Raw genomic sequence first — 24,411 nt, 5'->3', positions numbered from 1 at the left:
ACACAGAAAGCCATTGTAGGTTACTACACCTCATCACTCAACCATAAAAACATTAACATAATTCACTTCCATGACTGTATCACTATTAGCTATGTACGTGTATACACAAGTGTTTCTCTTACTGCCTTCACACCTTAGTCAAAGGTTCATTTTCAGAGTAGAGACATGGCCACTTAACTCAGCAACATTTCCCTGAAATTATACTGGTCAAATATTTGGTAAAGCATGTATGCAGGAAGGAATGGGTCAGCTGACACAGGAGGGTGGAGTCACTTAAGGCTGTAAACCCATTGTTCCCAGGAGACCTCTGTGATAGGGAACTTCCTGTGACAAATCCTTAGCAGGTAGTAGAGTCCCATTCCTACAGAGGGGAATTCCTTTACTGTGTTGATGTTTGCCTGGTGTGCAGTTACTTTCATAAGAGCCTTCATACACAGCGAACTGAAGACTGTTTCACTGTCTCCTTGTTCTTTCTTGCCAGCTTTGTAGGTAGCGAAAGCAGATATTTTCCTTTTTATTTGTTATTGTCCTAGCAGCCCTGTTTGATGTTTGACCAAACAATGCCCTCTGCTGTTTGTGCCTAAAATAACATGGCTGCATCAAAAGTTCCCACTTACAGGAAGCAGGTTGTTTCCATGGCTTGCTTCAGAAGACAGCTGCCTACACTTCAGAACTGGGAAGTGATGCTCACTGCACTGGGTCCAGCCATTGTTCTTTTCTTTCTTTTTAAACCTTTTTTTTAAGCAGAGGATAAGAAATTATATAGCCAACTAGTCAAGGCTTCTGCAAATGCCCTTTAAAGGGCATGGCCTCTTAATCATCCACATAATGTGCTTCATGGACCCATTAGGACCATTTTTCTTAAAATACATGGAAGAAAATGGTGTCTTTGAGCTGCTATCACAATCCAAAGCAGCACATTAGAATAGATGAACAGGCTAAGAAGGCAGTCATAGTTCCATTTTTTTTCCTTAGCAAGAAAAAGTCAAACTCATCTCAATCTCAAAACACGCCTACAATCAGTCACCTCTTGGCAAAGCAAAATACAAAATTGATTTGCTTTTGGTGTCCTTGTTTGCTTACTTTCTTATGATGCAAGGAGAATAAACATGCCTGGCATGAGGCTGCTGGCTGTGTGAGAATCTTTTTGATTATATCTACTTTTTGAGATTGATTATTTATGAAAATATGAAATATAAATGACTGAGTTGTTTCTCAAATTATAGGGAAGGATTTGAGATGTTCAGGACTATGTTTGTATTTTTACAACTATTTGTTTAGCAAAATGCTTAGCCAAAGTGGAGAGGGGGAACTTAGAGCATCAAATTCCAAGTTTTTCTCCATATTTTATTCTTTCTGATTAGGCAGGCAAAACACTCCATCTCTCAGAAACAAGTTTGCTTGGTATAATGTGAGCAATTTCCTTTGTGCTTATACTATAACATCTGGGGTCTCAAGATCCTGCTCTTTTTATTCTCTTTTTCTTCAGGTTCACAGGACACCAAATCATTAACACATGCTCCTCCTTATTTCTACAACTATTATTTTCTTTTTATATTTTCCCATAGTAATTGTTCACAGTAATGTTTTTTGCTTAAAGTAACTTAAATTAACATCAAAGGGGAACTAGGTAACCAGTGTACAGATAAATCTATCTGAGAAGTACTTCCTTAGTCTTTTACTGCACGTACCCACTAGATGCCAGTATCAACCCCAGTAGTGAAAACTACAATGTCTCCCAATACTTGCAGACAGCTTCTGGTGGTGTGTGTGTGGGGTGAGGGGGCCATCCTCCTGATAACCAATGGCTTGGTGTGGCATGTGAGGTACTTACTCAATGCTGCTCTATCATATTATTGTCTCAGACTTGTCTGTTAGGAATACAACACAGTGGTTCAGTGTTTCAGTCTAAACATGCCATCCTACTTTGCCTTTTCAGTTCTTTTTTCTTCTTTTGGCCTTGGATTCCTCACTCTGATTATTCCATTAAATTATGCCCAACCAGAACCAATTTACAATAACTATTTCTATTCCCTCAACAGTCTCACTAACCCATCCTTCCCTAAATTGTTAGTAAAGCCAAGATTAAACTTATTTAATCTATTTATGAATATCAATGTTTGTCCAGGTGTTCATCCTATTTATTCACGAGTGTCTTAAAGAACAGAACTGGGTTATATCTAAGCAGTAAATATTTGAATTATTGAGTATGTATCATACTTTAAGCTCTTGGTTAAGTTCCATGTTGATAGAGTGGTTTATAATAATTGATTAATAAAAGTTATTAATAAAAACTCATATGAATCAAAAAAGCTCAAGATATTGACTTTACCAGTGAAAATGGTAAAGAATACACTGAATGATTATTTCTTGCCACTCCTTCAAGAGAAACAAAAACATAAATAAAGACTATGAAAAAATGAAGTAGAAAATGAACATTTAATAAGTGGTTGAAAACTATGGACCCTAGATCCACCAGAGGCCAAGTCCAAGCCAGCAAAGAGAACTCCAAGTAAGACACCCATCAGCACACCATCACAACTCAGTGCTCTCTGAGCCTACCCCCAAAAGCTCCTTCTCCTTGTCACTATATCCAGGACTACTTTCCTGGCAGAGACCCCTGCTCTACCAGAGGTCATGCTGTACCCCAGAACTCCATGTAAGCTGGTTGACCACAGACTGCTCCCACTTTCTTAGTGCTTGCCCAGCCCACCCTCAACTGGCCTTCTCCTCCTTGTCACCATATCCCAGCCCTCAACTCCATTGGAGGCACCATACTGGACTCAAGGTCAGGCCAGCCATGAGAACTGCAAATAGCCTGCCCTGCCACAAAATTGTCCCACTTAGTGCCTACCCTACCACCCCATCAACATAGTTTAACCCATAATTCCAGCTGAGGATAGTCAGCCAGAACAGAGGCCATGTAGGCAGCCAGAAATCTAGTCTACAACTCGTTTAGAGACTTCCCACTCAACACAGGCCACTCTACCAAAAAGACCAGGGAGGGAACAGAAAGCAAGGTGGGGGGAAAAGCAAAGCAAAGCAAAGCAAAACAAAACAAAGCAAAGCAAAACAATCTGACAAAGACAAACTCAGATATGAACATCTGCATGTATAATTATTCCAAACCCAGATGCCTAGATGGCAGCATCAATAAGAACGAGGCAATATGTCACCAACAGAGCCCTGCTGTCCTACTACAGCAATCCCTGCACATTCCCACAGACCTGAAGCACAGGAAAACAACCATAAAACCGACTTTATGAAAATGATAAGATCCTTAAAGAGGAAATTTATAAATCCCTGATAGAAATCAAGGAAAAGACAATGAAAATTGGAATTGATCAATAAATCCCTTAAAGAATGTCATGAGAGCCAAGAAAAAAACAAAGAGCTGGATGAAACAATAAAATTGTTCAAGACCTGAATATGGAGTGGAAGTAATAAAGAAAACATGAACAGTGAAATCTGGAAATGGAAAATCTAGGTAAGCATGCAGGAACTACAAATGCAAGCATTGCCATCAGGAAACAAGAGATGGAAGAGAGAATCTCAGGAGTTGAAGAACAATCAAAGAAATAGATACACTGGTCAAAGAAAATATTAAATCTAAAAATTTTCTGATATAAAACTTTAAAAAAAATCTCAGACACTATGAAAAGACCAAGTCTAAGAATAATAGGAATAGAAGGAGAATCCCAGCTCAAAGGCCCAGAAAATATTTTTAATAAAATCATAGAAAAATTTCCTCACCTTTGGAAGGGCATGCCTATAAATGTTCAAGAAAGTTTACAGAACACCATATATATTGGACCAGAAAAGAAAGTCCAATCACCCCGCAATAATCAAAACACTAAACACAGAGACCAGAGAAAATATTAAGAGCTTCAAGAGAAAAAGGCCAAGTAACATATAAAGATATACCTATTAGAATTACACCTAGCTTCTCAATGTAGACTGTAAAAGCCAGAACGGCCTGAACAGACTCTAAAAGATCACAGATGGCAGTCCAGACTACTCTCCTCAGCAAAAATTTCAGTTACAATAAACAGAGAAAACAAGATAATCCATGATAAATTCAAATTTAAACAATATCTATCTACACATCCAGCCCTACAGAAGGTACTTGCAGGAAAACTCCAACCCAAGGTGGTAAACTACACCCATGACAATGCAAGAAGTGAATAATCTCAAACCAACAAAACCAAAATAAGGGAAGTACACACACACACACACACACACACACACACACACACACACAAACACTACCATGACAACCATCTACAACAGAATAACAGGAATTAACAATTATTGGTCATCAATATCTCACAATATTAATGGGCTCAATCCTCAAATAAAAAGATGCAGACTAATAGAATGGATGTGACAACAAAACCCATCCTTCTGCTGCATACAAGAAATAAACATCAAAAGCAAAGATAGACATTGCCTCAGAGCAAAAGTTTAAAAAGATTTCCCAGTGAAAATCCTAATAGACAAGCTGATGTAGCCATTCTAATATCTCACAAAACAGACTTCAATTCAAAATTGATCAAAAGACACAGGGAAGAACACTTCATACTTATCAAAGAAAAAATCTACCAAGATAACATTTCAATTCTTATCATCTATGCTCCAAACACAAAGACACCCAGATTTGTAAAAGGAACACTAACTACAGCTTAAATCACATATTGACCCTCACATACTGATAGCGGGAGACTTCAATACTCCACTTAGGTCATCCAGACAAAAACTCAACAGAGAAATACTGGATCTAAGAGAGGTTGTAATGGACTCAACAGTTATTTATAGAACATTTCAACCAAAACCAAAAGAATATACCTTTTTCTTTTCTGTCAGGCAACTTCCTCCAAAATTAAACACATTCTCAGACACAAAGAAAGACTCAACATCTGGATATAGCAACATTGATATAATCTCATGCATCCTATCAGATTACTATGGATTAAAACTGGATTTCAACAACAGAAAGCATACAAAATCATGAAAACTGAACAACTCACTGTTGAATGAATGCTGGGTCAAGGAAGAAATAAGAATGAAATTAGAGACTTCCTAGAAATCCAATGAAAACAAATTTGCAACATACCCAAACATATGGGACACAATGAAAGCAATGCTAAGAAGAAGGTTCATAGCACTAAAGTCTACACAAAGAAATTGGAGAGATCTCATAACAGCAACTTAACAGCACACCTGAAAGCTCTAGAACAAAAAGAACCACGTTCAGCCAAGAGGAGTAGAAGACAGGAAATAATCCAAGTGAGGACTGCAATAAATAAAATAGAAACAAAGAGAATAGTATAAAGAACCAATAAAAGAAACAGATGATTCTTTGAAAAATTAACAAGATAGGAAAAACTCTTATCCAAGCAAACTAAAAGATGGAGAAAAAAATATCCAAATTAACTAAATCAGAAATGAAAGGGGACATAACAATAGACACTGAGGAAATCCTGACAATCATTAGGTCATACTTTACAAACTTGTACTCCACAACATTTGAAAAGGGAATGGATAATTTTCCCTCTGTATAAAATATCTATATAAAATACATATAAAAAATCAAGATTAGATAACCAATTTAAGCAAACATATAACCCTTAAAGAAATAGAAGCAGTCATAAAAATTCTACCACCTAAAACAACAATAACAACAACGAAAAAAGCCCATGGTTGGTTTTAGTACAGAATTCTACCAGACCTTCAAAGAAGAGCTAATGTCATTACTCCACAAAATAGAAACAGAAGTAACTTTTCTAAATTCATTTTATGACGTTATAGTCATCTTGATATCCAAACTGCACCAAGATTCAACAAAGAAAGAAAATCACAGACCAATTTCCCTCATTGCATTTGCATCATAGATGCAAAAATACTCAATAAAATTCTTACAAACTGCATCTAAAAATACATTGAGACCATCCATCACGATCAAGTAGACGTCATCCCAGAGATGCAGAGATGGTTCAATATACAAAAATCAGTCAATGCAATCTACTATATAAGCAAATTGAAAGAAAAACTGAACACATGAATATCTCATTAGATGATGAAAAAGCCTTTGGCAAATTCTAACATTTCTTTTTTTATTTTTTAAATTTATTTATTAAATTTAATTTTACATATCAGCCACGGATTCCCTTGTTCTTCCCCCTCCCCCAACCCCCCACCTCCCACCTTCACGTTCCCCACAGCCCACCCCCCATTCCCATCTCCTCCAGGGCAGAGACTCACCTGAGGATTGAGTTCAACCTGGTAGATTCAGGCCAGGCATGTCCTGTCCCCTCCTCCCAGGCTGAGACAAGTGTCCCTGTATAAGCCCAGACTCCAAACTGCCAGTTCATGCACTGAGGGCAGGACCCAGTCCCACTGTCTGGATGCCTCTCAAGCAGATCAAGCTAATCAATTGTCTTATTTATCCGGAGGGCCTGATCCAGGTGGGGGCTCCTCAGCTATTGGTTCATAGTTCATGTGTTTCCTTTCATTTGTATATTTGTCCCTGTGCTTTTTCCAACCTTGGTCTCAACAATTCTCGCTCATTCAAACCCTCCTTTTTCTCACCAATTGGACTCCTGGAGCTTCACCTGGGGCCTGACTGTGGGTCTCTGTATCCGGTTCCCTCAGTCATTGGATGGGGTTTCTAGCATGACAATTGGGATGTTTGGCCAGGCGGCCTTCGAATACTTCAGAGAATCTATTCAGAGGGCCTGATCCAGTTGGGGACCCCTCAACCTTTTGGTTCATAGTTCATGTGTTTCCATTTGTTTGGCTATTTGTCCCTGTGCTTTATCCAACCAATTGGACTCCCGAAGATCCACCGGAGCCTAGCCTTGGATCTCTGCATCCAGATTCCTCAGTCCTTGGATGGGTTTCTGGCATGACTATTAGGGTGTTTGGCCATCCCATCACCAGAGTAGGTCAGTTCCGGCTGTCTCTCGACCATTGCCAACCCAGACTCAGAAAGACAAATATGGTATGTACTCACTCATAGGAGGATACTAGAGGTGGAACAAGGATGACTGGACTGCTACTCACAACACCAGGGAGGCTACCTGGAAAACAGGACCCCAAGAATGACACGAGGATCGCCCAGTGACGGAGAAATGGCTGAGATCTACATGAACAACCTGGACATGAGTGGAGTAATGAAGGGCGAGGGGCGAGGGAAAGAGAGCCTCTGGGAGCAGGAGATCCCAGCTGGATCAAGAACAGAGAGGAAGAACAAGGAATAGGAGACCATGGTAAATGAAGACCACAAGAGAAAAGGAAGAAACAAAGTGCTAGAGAGGCCCACAGAAATTCACAAAGATACCCCCACAATAAATTCTAACATTTCTTCATGATAAAAGTCTTGATGAGATCAGGGAAACAAGGGACATACCTAAATGTAATAAAGACAATTTACTTCAAGCCTATAGCCAACATCAAATTAAATAGAGAAAAACTCAAAGAAATTCCACTAAAATCAGCAGCAAGACAAGGCTGTCCACTCTCTCCATATCTATTTAATATAGTAATTGAAGTTTTGGGTAAAGCAAAAAGACCACTGAAAGAAAACAAGAGGAAACAAATTGGAAAGAACAGAGTTAAACTATTGTTTTGTTGATTTGTTTTTGTTTTGGGTTGTTTTTTTTTTGAGATATTCTAGTTTACATAAGCAACCCATAAATATTCAAGTAGGGAATGCCTACAGCTGATAAACACCTTCAGCGAAGTAACTGGATATAAGATTACCAACAACAACAAAAATCTGAAGCCCTTCTACATATAAACAACAAATGAACTGAGAAAGGAATCAGGAAACAGTACCCTTCATAATAGGTGCAAATAATATAAAATATCTTGGGGTAACCCTAACCAAGCAAGTAAAAGACTTGTAAGACAAAAATTTCATGTCTTTGAAGAAAGAAATTGAGGAATATAACAGAAGATGGAAAAAGCTTGCATGTTCAAAGATTAACATAGTAAAAATGACCATCCCACCAAAACAATATATTGATTCAATACAATTTCCAACAAAATTTCAACACAAATCTTTACAGGCACTGAGTAGACAATATTCAACTTCATATAGAAAAATTAAAAATTCAGGATAGCTCAAACAATCCTGTACAATAAAAGAACTTCCAGAGGTATCACCATCCTTGATCATCCTTAATTTCAAGCCGTACTACAGAGCTATTTTTTATTTAATATGTATATGCATATATATATATATATGTGTGTGTGTGTGTGTGTGTGTGTGTGTGTGTGTGTGTGTGTGTGTGTGTTATTACTATAAAAATTGCATGGTATCGACATAAAAACAGACAGGAGGATAAATGGAATTGAACTGAAGACCCATATGCAAATCCAAAAACCTATGGACACCTAACTTTTGTTAAAGAAGCCAGAAATACTCAATGGAAAAAAAAAAGCTTCTTCAACAAATTGTGCTGGTTTACTAGATTTCAGCACGTATAAGAATGCAAATTGATCTATATCTATGACACTGCACAAAACTCACAAGTGTATCAAGACCTCAAGATAAAACCAGACACACTAAACCTCATAGAAGAGAAGGTGGTAAATACCTTGAATATGTTGGCAAAAGATACGACTTCCTGAGAACAACAATCAAAAATGGAACCTCATTAAACTGAAAAGCTTCTGTAAGGCAGTGGGTGGACTGGATCAGGTGGGGATGGGAACAGAAGAGATCAGGCTGAGGTGCAAGGGATGGAAGGAGACCAAACTAGACATCTTTTATAACCAGGCAAGGCTCCTAGCAGTGTGACTGGGACATCAAACCTGACATAAAACCTTTGACTTAACAGTCTGCCTTGCCTGAAAGATGTGCTGGGGTAATGGTGGTACAACTTTTCAGAGTGACCAACCACTCACTGACTAATCCAACTTGAGATCCACGGCAGAAGAGGGAGGTCACACCTGACACTACATGGCCAGGAACCAGAGGTGACACAGGCCAGAGACCCAGGATAGAATGAAACACAACTGGCAAAAGAAAAAAAAAGTCAATGAAATCATTCCAAATGATATTTTGCTGTATTTGTAGATTGCTGCCTAGCCCAAGTATCATGGAAGAGGCATCATCTAGCAACTGGTGAGAGGAGATCGAGAGACCCAGGAACAAACACTAGGTGAAGCCAGGGCAACCCTATAAAAGAGCAGAAGAGGGGGAGGAAGGATTGTAGGAGTCAGTACATAGAGGACATCACAAGAACATTGTCCATAGAATCAACTAAGCTGTGATGTTAGGGGTTCACAGAAAATTGAGTGAAAAACAAGGATCCTATACGCGTCTGAGCTAGGTCCTCTGCACATACCTTAATATTTCGCAGCTTGTTTGTTCTTGTGGGTCTCCCAACAATGGGAGTGAAGGGTGTCTCTGACTCTCTTGCCTGTACTTGGGATCCTTTTCCTCCTGCTTGATAGGCGGTTTTGTACCTAGTTTTATTGTAATGTATTAGGCCATGTTTGGTAGATATCCCTGGGAGGCCTGTTCTTTTTCTTTTTCTTTCTTTTTCTTTAAGGGAAGTAGAGGAGGAGTGGATCTTGGGGAAAGGGGAACTGGAGCTAGGAGCTTGGAGGAGTGGTGGGACGGAAAACTGTGGTAAGGATGTATTATATGAGAAAAAAAGAAAAAGAAAAAGAAAAAAATAATGCAGATGAGCTATATCCCAAATTCCCTACCTAGTACTCTTTACGGCATCATGTAAATTCAATGTATGTGTATCAAGTGGATGAAAAATGAAGACATGATCTCTCATATAAGTTGGTTGTTATCAATTTTCAGTTTTTTAAACAACTAAGCAAATACAAAGGGAAAATAAATGTATAATTCAGAGATAAAAATGTGTGCAGTGTCTATCTGTGAAACTCCCATATGTTTGTTAGTCTTGGTTTTTATACTGTGCTACTATTACGATAAAAGAGCTAATATAGAGAAAAAATAGAAGGGCATTTAAATATCTATTGTTGTTTTCATTGTTTTCTCTGTTTATTTCTGACTGCTTAAGTCCCTCTATAGAAGCCTATGGGAATATTGACAGTCTCAATCTGATGTTTAAATGAATCATTCTATTGAGTCCTCATAATATGATTCATTATTGTGAGCTTTATTTAAATATTTGCTTTTTTATTAAAAACTATAATACACTCTATGGATTCCCAAGAAATTTGCTGGTGGTTTTCAAACCATGTGTACACCCTTTGAAATTATATGTGACTTTTTATTTAAATGTGATTATGTAATTATTTTACAAAGAAATTATCAACTTTATCATTGCCTCATCAGAGAATGAGATCTCTGCACACATATTTGTTAGACTGCAGTCTAACAGGATATATGAGAGATCTAGAAATAATTTAGTGAACTAGGATCTCTCTATATATTACTTATGTGTGTTTATAAGTATGCTTACTGCTGTTGTGGGAAGAACTATAGACTCCTGTGAGTGAGAGGAAAGGATTAAATCCAGTTGCTCACCAAGTTTTCAAGAAATATGTCTCTAGGAAAGGTTCTTGAGTTGTAGACTGCCATGGTGTCATACATATTTGCCTTATACTTTAAACACCAATGTTCCAGTCATTTTGTTATTCTAAGTCACACCTTTACCACAATAAAAGAATCAAAATATAGAAAGACAAAATAAGATACAGGCGAATCTTCAACAAGGGAGAAATGTGGCTGCATCTATTCCATAGCTTTCCTTCATATTAGCATAGTTTACTACTCAATGGATATTTTCATTCACAATTGCATTAATGTTTATTTACCTTTCAGGATGTGGGTCCATGATCATGACTGATGGCAAATGAGGAAATATTAGGGTTTTTAATGTCAGTGAAGAACAATAATGTGATAAGAATCATGGAAAAATGATATTTCAAAAACTATGTAACAAAAAGCCCAGTGTCTATTTTAAAAAACAACCCTCAAATAGGATGTTGAAGGAAGGATAATTTCAGAAGATGGACACAGATTATATCCTCCGTGGATATGAATTGGATGAATCTCTTCAGACCTTGAAATTGAGGGTAGAGAATAAGAACAGAAAGATCACAAAACAAGTCCACATACCTCTCAGATTGTGTTATCAAAGCATAAAAAGTTATGTTTCTCTTCATGATGCTCTCTTGTTATACCACAGACACTAAATATTCTTATATTGTCTTATATTACCCCTAATTTGATGTACATGCATATATCTGCACATGTATATGTACTTCCAAATATGGCATATATGTTCAATCAAGAAAAATTGGTTTCTCTCTCTCTCTCTCTCTCTCTCTCTCTCTCTCTCTCTCTCTCTCTCTCTCTCTCGTGTGTGTGTTTGTGTGTGTGTGTGTGTGTGTGTGTGTTACTTTTCTGTCCCTGTCCAGGTTAGTGACAGCTTTTGAAAAATCTAACAAGTTCATCTTGAGCAAAAGGCCTTATAAAGTCAGGCAGGGAAGAATCTGGTTTCAGAAAGTTAGTAATGCAGTTAATGGCTTTGTTGTCTATGCTTACTTTGGATTGATGATGAGCTAGGAGGAATTGATAGTCATTAACCCCCAACTGCTCATTAATCCTTAGGAAATGCCTTGTGCCAAGGTCATCATTGTCTCCATAGGCTAAAAACAAACAAGCCAACAATAGCACCCAAAAGGCATATGGATTTTTGTAATGAGTAATGCAATTTAAATTGCTATGTGAGGCAAGCTGAACAGAATAAATAGCAAACAGAGTCATTCAGATTGTAAAACCACCTTTCAACGTTTACTGAGTGCTTACTTCCTTGTTCATTATTAAAGAGTACATAGCCCTAATTTCCTAGACAGTAGCCAAAACATATATCTAACCCCTAGCAAAAATCATTAAAGATGCCTAGGATTCATTTTTATGGTAGTGTTTTGAAAAAGAGAATTTGAAATTTCCCTTCAGCTCTGTTAATATATAAGTCTAAGTATGTTTACCAACACAACACCTAGAGGGAATTCCTGCAATTCTGTAAGTCTCTCTCATTGATCATTTGAAACAGAACACTAAAAAAGCCTAGCATAAAAGATTGAGTCATAAACCAATGCCATGCCCTACCCTGAATGAGTGAGTGTGTCCTTAGTGGATAATTATTAGTTCAAATAGAACTAGCATCATTTGTGAAGTCAGGAAGGTGATGCAGACTTGAGATATGGTAGCATATCTTGATTTGAATGGAAAAATGTAGCATTCTAAGGAAGAGAAAAACAGACATTGCCCTTCTGTAATGGTTGTGGAGCGCCTACTGGGAGCCAGGCAAAATACTCATCTATTGCCTCTTAGGCCCACCTTCCTGTTAAGGATTTTATAGCACACTCTAATTGATAGGCGACTGTTCAAGGAGTTAAACCAAACTTTAGAAAAGTTTGAACTGCATTATAGCTTCACCATTAGTAAGAAAGGAACAAAATTTGGAGAAAAATGTAAGTTTGAAAATAAATACTGTTTGGGTGGAGACTGCATAAAAATAAATATGAACACAAAGCAGAATATGGTGTGAGCTGACATCTATTAGTAATATGTGCTGATGCATAGTGGGATAGAAGATAAGGGGAATGAAATACTACCAAGTGGTGAGAAGACACACAATGTAGCATTTTGTGTACACAAGGAGTTGAAGGAATTGGCTTGTCTTTGTGTCAGAGGAAGATAAGAAACTGAGGAAAATATATTTAGGGCAAAGTAAGAAAGCAGTAGTAAATGTTGGCATTAGGGAACTAACGGAGTGTTCTCCATCAAAGTCGCTGAAACAACAGGGGTCTGGACTAGGTCCCATGATCCTAAAAGACAGCTCATATAATGTCATGATTTTCTGATATCTAATTTGAAAGTTTCATTTTGTAGGTTCATTTTTTAAAAAATTTCTCCAGCACTCAAGATTCCATGTTATTAGATGCTCTGACTTCTTTGTACTTCATTGTCTAAAACAGTCCTGGCTATCTAGTTCAGACTCTTAGTAAATATGTAAGCCACAAGTCTTCCAGTTCAGCATGACTTAGAACTTTAATAAATTCTGTAAAATGACCCACAGAAACCTGATAAGGAAACTCTTTAATTGAGTCTGTGTTTATGAGATCTAAGCAAGGGGAGGAAACAGAATAGACTCTTTCTGTGATTTCCAGGCAACGCATTTAATCAGAATGCAGATAGCAGGGATGGCTTCCTAATTGGAACTGGAAACTGGTATCAAGTAACCTCAACCCTGTTAACAGTGCATAATGAGGACACCTTGGTGATGACAAGTCAGATAATGGAAATGACTGGAATCAGTGATTTCTTTGTTTCACCCTAATGATCACAACAGAGGGAATCATTCAGAAAATGCAGGCATCTGAAAACTGGATTCTTATTTATTGTTTATAAGACAGACCTACTTTCACTCTGTGTCATGTTTGTCTTAGGTTGTGCATATTGGATGGAGCTGAGTTCCGCCTCTGCATAGCCCTGTATTTGCTCTCAAGTTACCATGGAACCTTGCAAGCTAAGGACTCAATTCTAATATTAATGAGTTTCAGTTAGCACAGTACCATGTAAAGTAAAAGCACCCTGTATTTTTCTGCATTCATTGTTCCTCTAATGCACACCATGTAGTAAATATGCCATGAGAAACAATTAGACATGTGCATGAAAAATATTAAACAACCAAGTGCCCCTTGGCATCTGGAAGGAACAAAGAATAAGGAGGCCAGAGTATGCTGTTCCTTAAATCATCAGTAGTTAACCTACTTTTCTTACTTTAGATAAAAATTCCTTCTTGGTTTCTTCTCCCACCATCTGTCTTTGTTCTCTGAAGGATTCATTTTAGAAAGAATGATTCAGTCTTAAAAAGAGCCAGAGGGTGGGGAGGATCACTACAAAACGCTGTCTCCTAGACATGACATAGCAACAGCAATTGTGGATCACAATAGCAATGACCATCTGCAACGGGCTGGCAAACACACACACACACACATGCACACACACACACACACACACACACACATGCATGCACACATATACACATAAGAGAGAAAAACGAGAAGGGGTTAGAAATAGGACTGTCTGGTTGGGAAGAATAAGTGGGTCAAAAGCTGTGGGAGAGGAAATAAGATAATGAATGAGGGGAATGTGTTCACAATACACTGCATACACATAAGCAATGCAAAAAGAACGGAAATAATTTTATAAAGCACAAGGCAGTGTTGAATATAGATATTCCAGGTTTTAGGTTAAAATATAATAACTCAAATTTTCTCTTCCAAAGGGTAAAAGATATATGATTTATTTTTATGACAAGTGCAAAGTAGAAAGATAAAGCTTAATGAAAAGTAAGCAAAAATCTCCACAAAAAGAAAGTAAAGGTGGTGTGGCTATCCATCCTGAATTCCATTCCATATTCACACTTCCAAAGATGCAACTACCATGCTATTGGAGATAGGATAGACATGCAGACACATGCAAAATCCAAATGTCAGTGTTTGGAAAATAGCTGTCTATGCTTAAAATCTGACCCACCATTTATGTTTTATATAAAGATCTCTGAAAACATTTCCACAATCATTTCTGTAGTTTCCATGTATTTCTTTAATAGTTCTTAAGTTTTTCACATTTTTGAGAATTTTATACATGAATAAGTTGTATTTATATCCCTTCTATCCCTCTGTGTCTCCCCTCCAGTTTTTCCCATTTCTTCCATCAACTCCTATATCTTCTTCTATGATCATTATTGTTATACACACACACACATACACACACACACACACACACACACACACACACACACACACACACCCTAACCCATCCAATTAGCATCATCTATATGTTTAAGTGTTTAGGGCTGATCCTTGACCACTTGGGACTGGGTAACCTATGAGGGAGGGTTTGTCCTTGGAGACAGCTGTTTCTTTCTCTCTCAACAGACATTTACTGTAGCTCTCCATCTACAATGTGCCTTTCTGAAGTTTACTCCAACTATGTTGGCACGTCAACTTGTGTGGTTAGAGTAAAAAAGAGCAATTTTCAGAGATGCTCACTCTTAAACAGCATAAACTCTTTTCTAACAGATCAACTAGAATGAAGACAACCAAGTAGTTATATTTAACTCCTAGATAACAAATCAGAAGTTTCTATTTTTAATTAATTTTTTATCTAAAGAAGTTAAACCTCTCTCATACGACTGGCAGTGGAATCATGGGTCATATTACACATGTGAGGAATCCTGATTAAAGAGAGTTTGGTGACAGAGGGGCTACCAGGGCACTCTTACTGGTTTAGATGTTTGCAGTGCATTGAGTGGCAGTACTGGCTGCAAGGCTGGCTGGTTGGTTTTAGGCATTCTGGTATCTACCTTAAATAAACTGTCATCCAGAAAATGGAGAATGTGGCTTAAGACAATTCTTCCAAATATAATACAGAAGGAATATCTTAATGAGGCAAGTACAGGCAAACAGCAGCACAAAGAGTACCAACAATCAATAAAATGATGTTTTCATGCAATGTTTGTCCTAGCTAATCTTTTATATTTGTGTCTTCCTAGAGATGAATGTCTTCGGGATTGGTCTACAAGCAACAGCTCTTTCCAAGAGTCATGTCTCATCAAACTTGGTCCTAGCCATACTTCCTCATTTTTTTCATCATAACAGTTCTTACTAATTCCCTAGTTATCCAGGAAAATGTCAGAATGATACTTAAACTATTTGACTCTTATAAAAAAGGAAGAAGAAAAATCATTTCCTTTTTACTCTTACTCTTACTCTTCTTATCCAACAAGAGACACTTACACATACCACTACACAAAATAAACACCCTGTACATCCTGTGGCTTCATTGACACATTTCTTGGATCATAAAAGAGGATCTGGACTCAGGTGTGAGAGAGATGAACAGATCTACCCTCTCCTTTCGCCTTTGCCAACTATCCCACAAAGTGTCTTCCTTTGCCTTCACCAGAATGATGAGTTCTAAGTCCTATCATGTAGAGTTAACCCTAAACCCTTGGAAAAGAAGACCAAAATTAGCAATAATGAATTTGAGACTCTTACATTTGAAAAGGATCCTGTGGAACAGGATAAAGTCAACTTTCTCACTCATGATACTAGGATCTTATTGTTATCAGCTCTGGACCTCCATTTTGTATGCAACTCAACAGTTTTTTTTTGTTTGTTTGTTTGTTTGTTTTTTCTGCCATTGCCTTCAAGTTAATTTAGGATAGTTTATGAACTCTGAGATTATGGATATTAACTTGAATTTGGTAATGGTTCTTTTTTTCTTTTTACTTTAAATTCCTATTAAAAAGGAAAAGTGTCAGGAAAACGGGGAGAGTGAGAGTGACAGAATTTAAAGCTCATAGTGCAGTCTGTGGTAGAAGATAAGTAGTTTATACATACAGTTGCCTATTCCTGAAAACAGTTCCAAGAAATAAGACTCATGATCCTTCCATACATAGGAGGAATCAAATACTCCAAATCTGTCATTGATCTCCAGTAGTACAGTTAGCCTATCTAAATCTTTCCCTTGAACTGCAGTAATATGTATATGCTGTTTATGTACTGAGCTTATAAATTGCTACATAAACTTTGCATAAAACACCACTCCCTTTGTAAATTGTCTATTAAGCCAAGGAGAAACAGTATTATAATTTACTGCTGCATTCACTGTTCATCATTTTTCATTTCTTCCCCACCCCAGCTCTCTCAGTTGATATTAATCCAGATCCTATGGGCTACCATTCAACTAGATTACCAGCCGGTTACTCTGTTTTTATACTTTTTGTTTTGAGACAAGGTGTCAATGAGTTTTCCAGACTGGCCTTGAACTCACTCTATCAGATAAGCCTTGAACTTGAGACATTCTTGCCTTAGCCTCCTGAGTAGCTGGGATGACAGACCAGTGTCACAAGGCATAGAAGCATTATTAATCTTCATAAAACTCATCGCTTAGATGTGTCTACATTCATGTTGTTATTATGAAACAAAACACCATATTTCTACATTTATCCAAGGTATTATAATCAGTCTGGGTGAGGTTGAAACTTGAGCCACTAGCTTCAATGTCTTTCAGTGAAGCTTCACATGAAACAAGTTAGACAAAAACATCCAACAAAGTTGCTGGTACATGATATGTTTTTTTGTTTTGTTTTTCCTTTTTTCCCCCTCCAGATCAACTATTCTATTCTCTTGTAATAATATAAACAAAATGTGGTTCTGCTCCATTCTGAATGTTGAAAGTGAGAAGAAATTTCCATCTTGCTTGAATAAATCACCACGACATAGTTACAGCTGGAGAAGAAAGTGGATCTTGATCTGTGCACCACAAACTTTCAACCAGCAATCAAAGGTTCCTTCCTGCCAGCATGTATTACATTGGTAAACTTCACTCTCAATTCTTTTTATTTTTGAAGAAAAGCATTTCCAGCTAATAACACAATTACACTTAAGTATCAGGGTCCATTTTAGTATTATTGCATTTGTTAAATCTAACTGAGTCCAAATTACTTCCTCAATGCTAATAAGAGATAGAGAAGGACAGAGAAGGGGAAAATGGCGAATGTGGGAAGGATGGGGGTAGGGCAGGAAGAGAGGGAGGAGTAGACTTGGGGCAAATGAAGTTTTAAAAGAGTTTAATAAAACAAAGAAGAAGTGCATAGATAATGCAAGGGAGAAAAACAGAGATATCAATGCTCCATATAGCCTCAAGCCCAATAAATGTCAGTTAAACTTGCTGCCCACAGTTTCTATGGAAACCCCTTAAGTTAGGAGTAGAGTAAAGACATTTTTGGACTGCAATCCACAAGCTGTTTATTTAATTATAATGAAACACGAGACTGCTAAAGACAATACTATTATCATACTGATAGCATTTAGGATTCAACAAACAGGTTTTGCAAAATAAAATGCCAACTTAGAAAAAATTGTTAACTTCATGTTAATGCTATGTGAATAAAAGGCACCTCGTATTTACAGGACTTCACACATTATTTCCCTCAGGCGAACCCCAAATTAACCAAATGACATTCATTGAAAAGAGAATTCTTCAGAGTCTTCAAGCCAATTATACCCCCTACGCCCAGTGAACAAAACCAAGGTCACAGCATATTTTCAATTAAACCCAAGATAGAACCAAAGTGCAGCACAGCTGGAAGAGCCAGCACATTATTACCCCATAGATCATTTGTGAGCAATGAATGGGTCTCTGGTGCCTTTCTGTTTTATAGGCATTTGAATATAAAAATAAAGAGAATAGCTTCAGATCAGCTTTTGCCTTCCAAAGTAAACAAACATTTTTAGGGCATTATGCCTGGTGGCCTGAGGAAAAAAAAAAAATGATTGGAAGTCATCAGGATCTCTCTGTCTGCTCTTTAATTTGGCCACAGAGAACCATCTGATTGATGGATTTATTCATTTTCTTCCTTCTTTCACTAAGCAAACATGTCGTTTCTTACCTACACTGTATCAGTCCCTGTGCTAAGGGACAGGGAAGACAGGAATATTATTTGCTATCCCCTTCTTTACTTATGTGTCTTTCCCAGAGTAAGGCACTAATTGGTCACCATACAGTTATAGAGGACTAACATGATACATAGGCAGTGGATTAAGTGTTCACCTTCAAGGAGATTACAATTTAGTGAGACAAAAGGATGCATAAATGTACCAAAAGAGGCAGTGTCCTGCCTACTGCCTCTCAGCCTTATGCCTATATAAGTAGGATTATCATCTGTGGGTGCTGTGCTGAGGCAGAAAATAAAGGAGTGTGTGTGTGTGTGTGTGTGTGTGTGTGTGTGTGTGTGTGTGATGGCTGTTCAGAGGAGAGATAGGGGCTTCAGAGCTGCACTAGGAGAGGACCCACATAAGCAATTGTGGATACGAACCCAAGACCTATGCAAATTATTCTGTACAATGTACTGAAGGAAGACTTCACAGGGGAACTGAATGTCAAGGCCAGTTATCTCTGGAGTTGAATCAGGGAGCATGAAGCTGGGTTCAAATTGGCAAAGGGGAACCTACACAGAATCAGCAAATAAGAATCACTGAACAGGTCTTTTCTGCTATATTGTGGCTTTTTTTTTTTTTTTAATTTAGTTCTCTTTTGTAGTGGCTGGACTTCCTACAAATTGCTCTAGCAAGGAATGTCTGTCATTGCTGTTAGCAGATTTGACAGCAGATAATGAGCCACTTCAAGTTAGCTGCCCTTATAGTGTTCAGCATATTGTGGGAACCATTTAGTATGAATCATCACCCACCTTGTTCTCCATTGGGGTCTCTATGAAGTAAATAGGCAACGTGTTTGCCAACCTAAAAAACAAAAACAAAAATAAAACATATCCATTAGACCAATTCAGAACATTTCCTGATCTGCCATGACCGACAACAAAGATACCAATGGTGACAATATTTATTGAGTCACCACTGCATTTTAACACAGCTCTGGGCAGAAAGCCAAGGCAGCTATTTTAACCACTGGCCATTTGGAATAATGCACTTTTTAATGACAATAAAAACATGCGTTTGGAATCAGATCTGCAATCCACACTTGGTTTCCTCTTATTAGATTTGTGAACTTAGGCAAGTCACATTTTCCTTCTGATCCAGTGTCTTAAGCATAACCACCTCACGGATCAAAAGAGGCAATGCCGAAAAATAGATGGGCAGTTAACAGTTAAACAGTATTCAATTATTAATGCCAAATGGCATATTAATAGTTTGACATAATCATGTGCTACAGATTTCATCTGGGTACATTTTTTCCTCCTATACCCAGAACAAAGAGAAAAAATACATGGATTTTTCTTTAAAGAACTCTTATACATATGTAATGGAATTTAGAATCTAAGATTGAGGGCCACACAGTATGTGGAATGAGACACTACATGACAGAATTTGTGTTTCTTGAGTGTCATTGAAATAAAATAAATATTCTTTATAACTAACAATTACAGTAATCTATCTCAAGTTTGGAAATGTATTTGGTACAGACAAACTGTATTGAGATGAAACACAGGCAATTGTAGATAGTGAAATAACACCATTCCAAATCAAGATCAAATATTGGAATTGATATTGACATCATGAAGAATTTTTTTTAAAGATTTATTTATTACATATACAGTGTTCTGCCTGCATGTATCCCTGCAGGCCAGATGAGGGTACCAGTTGCCATTACAGATGGTTGTGAGCCACTATATGGTTGCTGGGAATTGAACTCAGGACCTTTGGAAGAACAGCCAGTGCTCTTAACCCCTGAGCCATCTCTCCAGCCCCGATGTCATGAAGAATTTTATTGACTTATATTTTCCTCTGTCCAATGTTCAAAATAAAGTCGATGACATTCTAGCTGTCCAGAAGTCTACATGTATTCTGTATTACCTCTACATCTCTGATCCCCACCTCCTACCTCAATTGCCCTTACTTCCTGGCCACATGTCTTCTTGTATTCCCTTCAACATGCCAAGCATACACTTTCACCTAAATTTCCTTCACATGACTATGTGATCATGCAAGAACTCCATGGCCACCACTCGAGCTCACATTTTGTTTAAATTCGAGAATCTGCTAATTTCCCCATGTTTAGGGTGCTCTTCCCTCCCCATGCTAACTTATACATAGCCATTAGAGTATCCATGTATTCTCTGCCCCTTATTCAGCCTTATGAGACATTTCAACCTGAACTGATAAAGAGGAAAGGAGGCATTGTTGCCATGATTCATTCCAATTTTCTGTAAGGTTTATGAACATATACTTTTGTGTTTCTCTGAAACAAGACACTATTGTCTCCAGTGTAGAATAAAAAATAAAAATTATATTTATGGAGCCATTATGATCACCTACTCCTGAATCTCTCTTCCTCATTCAGCTACATACCCAGCCATGACAGGTAATGCATTTCATCACATGTGCTGCACAAACCACTGACTTCCAGTTAAGTATGTGTTCAATAAATATGTCTGAAGCAGAGAATGAATAAAATCAATTATTTAATAATAAAAGAATCATATGCAGGGAAAAAGCAATAGCTGAAAATGCATCCCGATTTTGATCTGAAAAATTAGGTACAACAAATTTATGACAGAGTACTTTAAAAAATTACACATTTACAGGTCAAATATTTTTATTATTATTTTTGGAGAATACAATATAATTACATCTTTGATTCATTTCTCTTTCTTGCTTGCAAACCTCCCCATGTACTACCTCCTTACTTTTTTTCAAATTTATGGCCTTATTTTTTAATTAATAACTATTCAACTATAAATTCCAATGATAAACCGTCATATTAGTAATACTTAGTTCAAATTTGTGAAAAACCTTTTCATACTTTTACTACTTCTTGTGTGCAGCAACCAAGGTAATAAAGAGGCAATTTGTTGATGAGTGTGGAAAAATCTTCTATTTTCTAGAATTAATCAATTCAGCAATTGAATGATAAAGGAGTCTTATTGTTTAGTTGCCTTATAGTTTGGTCCTCTAGTGCAAAGCTGAGAAAGAACCCATTTGCCTCACAGTAGCATTACAACCCACTGGTGACATACCTCTTTGTTTCATAAAGCCAAGGCATCTATACTGTTTATCAAATATCACATCTCAAATTTAATGTCTCACTTTTATTTTGACTTCATCCTTTCACATGTAACTTGTTCAGACAAAGACTTTGTTCATTTTGTCCCTGATCACTTTGCTAAGCAAAACTATCTCCCATTAGTAAGCCCATTCATTGACACTTCATAGCTCTGTGCTTTGCATTTACTTGAAAATGGTATTTTCAGTTGAAGTTAAAAGGTATGTATAGATGGGCCAACATACAGATACTACACATTCATTTCTATAGCAGATAATGCTGAGCCAGACCAAGGGCTATGAGCATAGGAGATGGTACACACAGAGTATTCTTGATTTTTAAATAATAGCATCAGACCAACCTCTGTGCTAACTAATCTTAATCTTTACTCTGAAAGGACACATGATAGCTGTGGCATTTATCTTCATGAGTGTAGTGATGAAGGATGGATGGGGACTAGCAGAGTCATGAGTGACTTATCTGACTCCTCACACAAGTGAAGATAAATGACACAAAGTATGCCACTGTGAATTATAAACAGTAATTTCACATTTATATCCAATGGCACAAACACTCTGTGGGCCTTTTTCCTGACCCTACAGTGCTTCCTTTTCAAAACACTGAACAATAACAACAGAGGACCTAGGGGAGAGTGGAAAGTCAGAGGGGATGAAAAATGCTAAAACCTTTTCTATGACACAGGTTACCCTGTAAGAGAAGACCTCACACAACCATCTCTCAGGGAACTCAGAACTGGTTGGGAGCCTCAGACAGATCAGATTTCCATGTGTCTCTGGCTGTTATCATTAAGCTAATGTCATAAAATAGTCACAAAGAGTTCCCAATGGTGTTTCACTGGAATCGTCTCTAACCTGTGGAAATTTCAAGAGATTTTCAGTTCGAACAAATTCAGAAGGTTTCCAGTTTTTCACCCAGAGTCCTCCTAATTAATGTTCTGTGATGATACTTATTCACTTCAGATGATACATAATCTTTCATTTCTGAGTCAAATTAAGACAATGTCATAACGTTTCTTAAGCTTCTGATAAGATGGATAGAATGCAGAAAGTTGTACCATGAGGGAAGGTAAGCTGTATATCCCTTATAGCTACATGAGGTAGTTGTTCCATGCCAGCGTAGCACTACACAGAGACAATGTTACTGACAAAGGACTGAATGAAATGACTACATTCAAACTTAAACCTACTCCAATTTGACCCTGTTAGAAATGATTATGTCCTCTTGATGGAAAAGACTAGAATATGGCTATATCTACATCATCAGAGAAGCCAAGTATTCTCTTTGCCAAATCAAGTGATAGATGTAGTTTTTGCATGCACTCAGATTTTCCCCAATGTCATTAGCCCTTCTTCCCGTATACTGGTAGACTCTGACTGCCACCTCCTTAGCCAATACAAATACTGACTCTTTGGTCCAAACTCAGTCTCATGTCATCATTGCTTCAGATTCAACTCCAATCTTTTCTTCTAAAAGTTTATATTCTATATACCAAGCTACACTGGTAAAAGTGTCCAGTCTAACTTCAAGACAACATACATCTCCATAAGTATGTCAAATATGTTAAAGGATTTTTTGTTCCTTCTCCACCAGTGTAGTTGTTCTATATAATTATTATTATTGTTGTAAACATACTATTCTGAACATTAAATAGCTGAGTACCCGATCTGTTTCTTAAATTTCTAGTTCTAGAACATTACTACACTAATGTCAAGTATTGATTACTTTCCTAATTTGCATGTTCAACGTAAGTGAATGGTTGTTAAACACCAGAGATCACTTGAGGCACTGGGAATTTTACAGGGGGCTTGATAGATGTGCCATCTCACATCACATGAAACTTAACTTTTAAGGAGTTTAGTTAGATAATAAACAAAAGTATTCGATAATCTATCACTCAGAAACAAGTACTGAGATGAAACAAAAGATTGATGAAAGAGTTAATAACAAAAAGGAAACTTTAGTTTGATTTATTTGGAAAGATCCTACAGAAAAGGGGTCATACAACTGCAAGAATCACATTAAGAAATTCAGGCATCAAATCATCTGGGAGAAAAATATTCCAAGATGATATAATAGTTAACTTACAGGCTCAAATTTTCTAGAACCATGTTGTCCTTAAATGTCATAGTTATCCTCTGTGTGTGTGAGTGTGTGCTGTGCGTGCATGCGTGCGTTTGTGTGTGTGTGTGTGTGTGTATGTATGTACATATGTAAAGAGACAGAGATAAAGTGTTGTAGATATTATTTTAAGATGTGTTATACCAGGCTGAGCTGAATCCCCAGGGGAGTCCTTGCCCTGGAGGAGATTGGAATGGGAGGTGGGCTGGGGGGAGGGTGGGGGGCGGGAGAGGGAGGACAAGGGAATCTGTGGGTGATATGTAAAATTAAATTAAATTATAAAATTAAAAAAAAAGATGTGTTATACTTGTTTGTGTTCTGAAACATTTGTTTAATTATACAAAATGTGTTGCATTCTTTTTTGATGCATTTGTTAAACTCTGTGAATCTGTGCTACTTTTTCTGTCTAAAACACCTGATTGATCTAATAAAGAGCCAAACAGCCAAGAGCAGGAAAGGAAAAAGAATAGACTGGGACTATCAGGGAGAGAAAACAAATAGGAGGAGAAATCTGGGAAGAGGAAATGAAGGAGCAAGAAAAGGAGGAGAGATGATGTCAAGAATCAGCCACCTAGCTACACAATCAGCAATGGAGGAAGAAAGAAAGAAAAGATATACAGAAATAGCAAAAGGTAAAAGACCAGAGCCAAAACATAGACAGATAATGTTAGTTAAGAAAAGCTGGATAGAAATAA

General features: G+C 37.4%; 1 protein-coding gene across 12 annotated transcripts in view; it reads right to left on the bottom strand.

Annotated features, from left to right (window-relative positions):
• Lrrc4c (leucine rich repeat containing 4C) overlaps positions 1–24,411 on the bottom strand; it is a 1,322,183-nt gene that overhangs the window by 15,382 nt on the left and 1,282,390 nt on the right. For 8 of the 12 annotated variants that reach the window (XM_028877835.2, XM_028877831.2, XM_028877832.2 and 5 more), the window contains one exon: positions 19,266–19,317. The exons of 1 other annotated variant lie outside the window; for it this stretch is intronic. The gene's annotated coding sequence lies outside the window, so the exon portion shown is untranslated. 3 more of the 12 variants (XR_005091479.1, XR_005091478.1, XM_028877842.2) reach the window with 2 other exon arrangements.

The sequence above is a fragment of the Peromyscus leucopus genome, chromosome 4, assembly GCF_004664715.2.
Source record: "Peromyscus leucopus breed LL Stock chromosome 4, UCI_PerLeu_2.1, whole genome shotgun sequence".
In the NCBI taxonomy this organism is placed as follows: domain Eukaryota; kingdom Metazoa; phylum Chordata; class Mammalia; order Rodentia; family Cricetidae; genus Peromyscus; species Peromyscus leucopus.
Note: the sequence above shows the minus strand (reverse complement) of the source record. Positions and strands in the feature narration are given on the sequence as shown.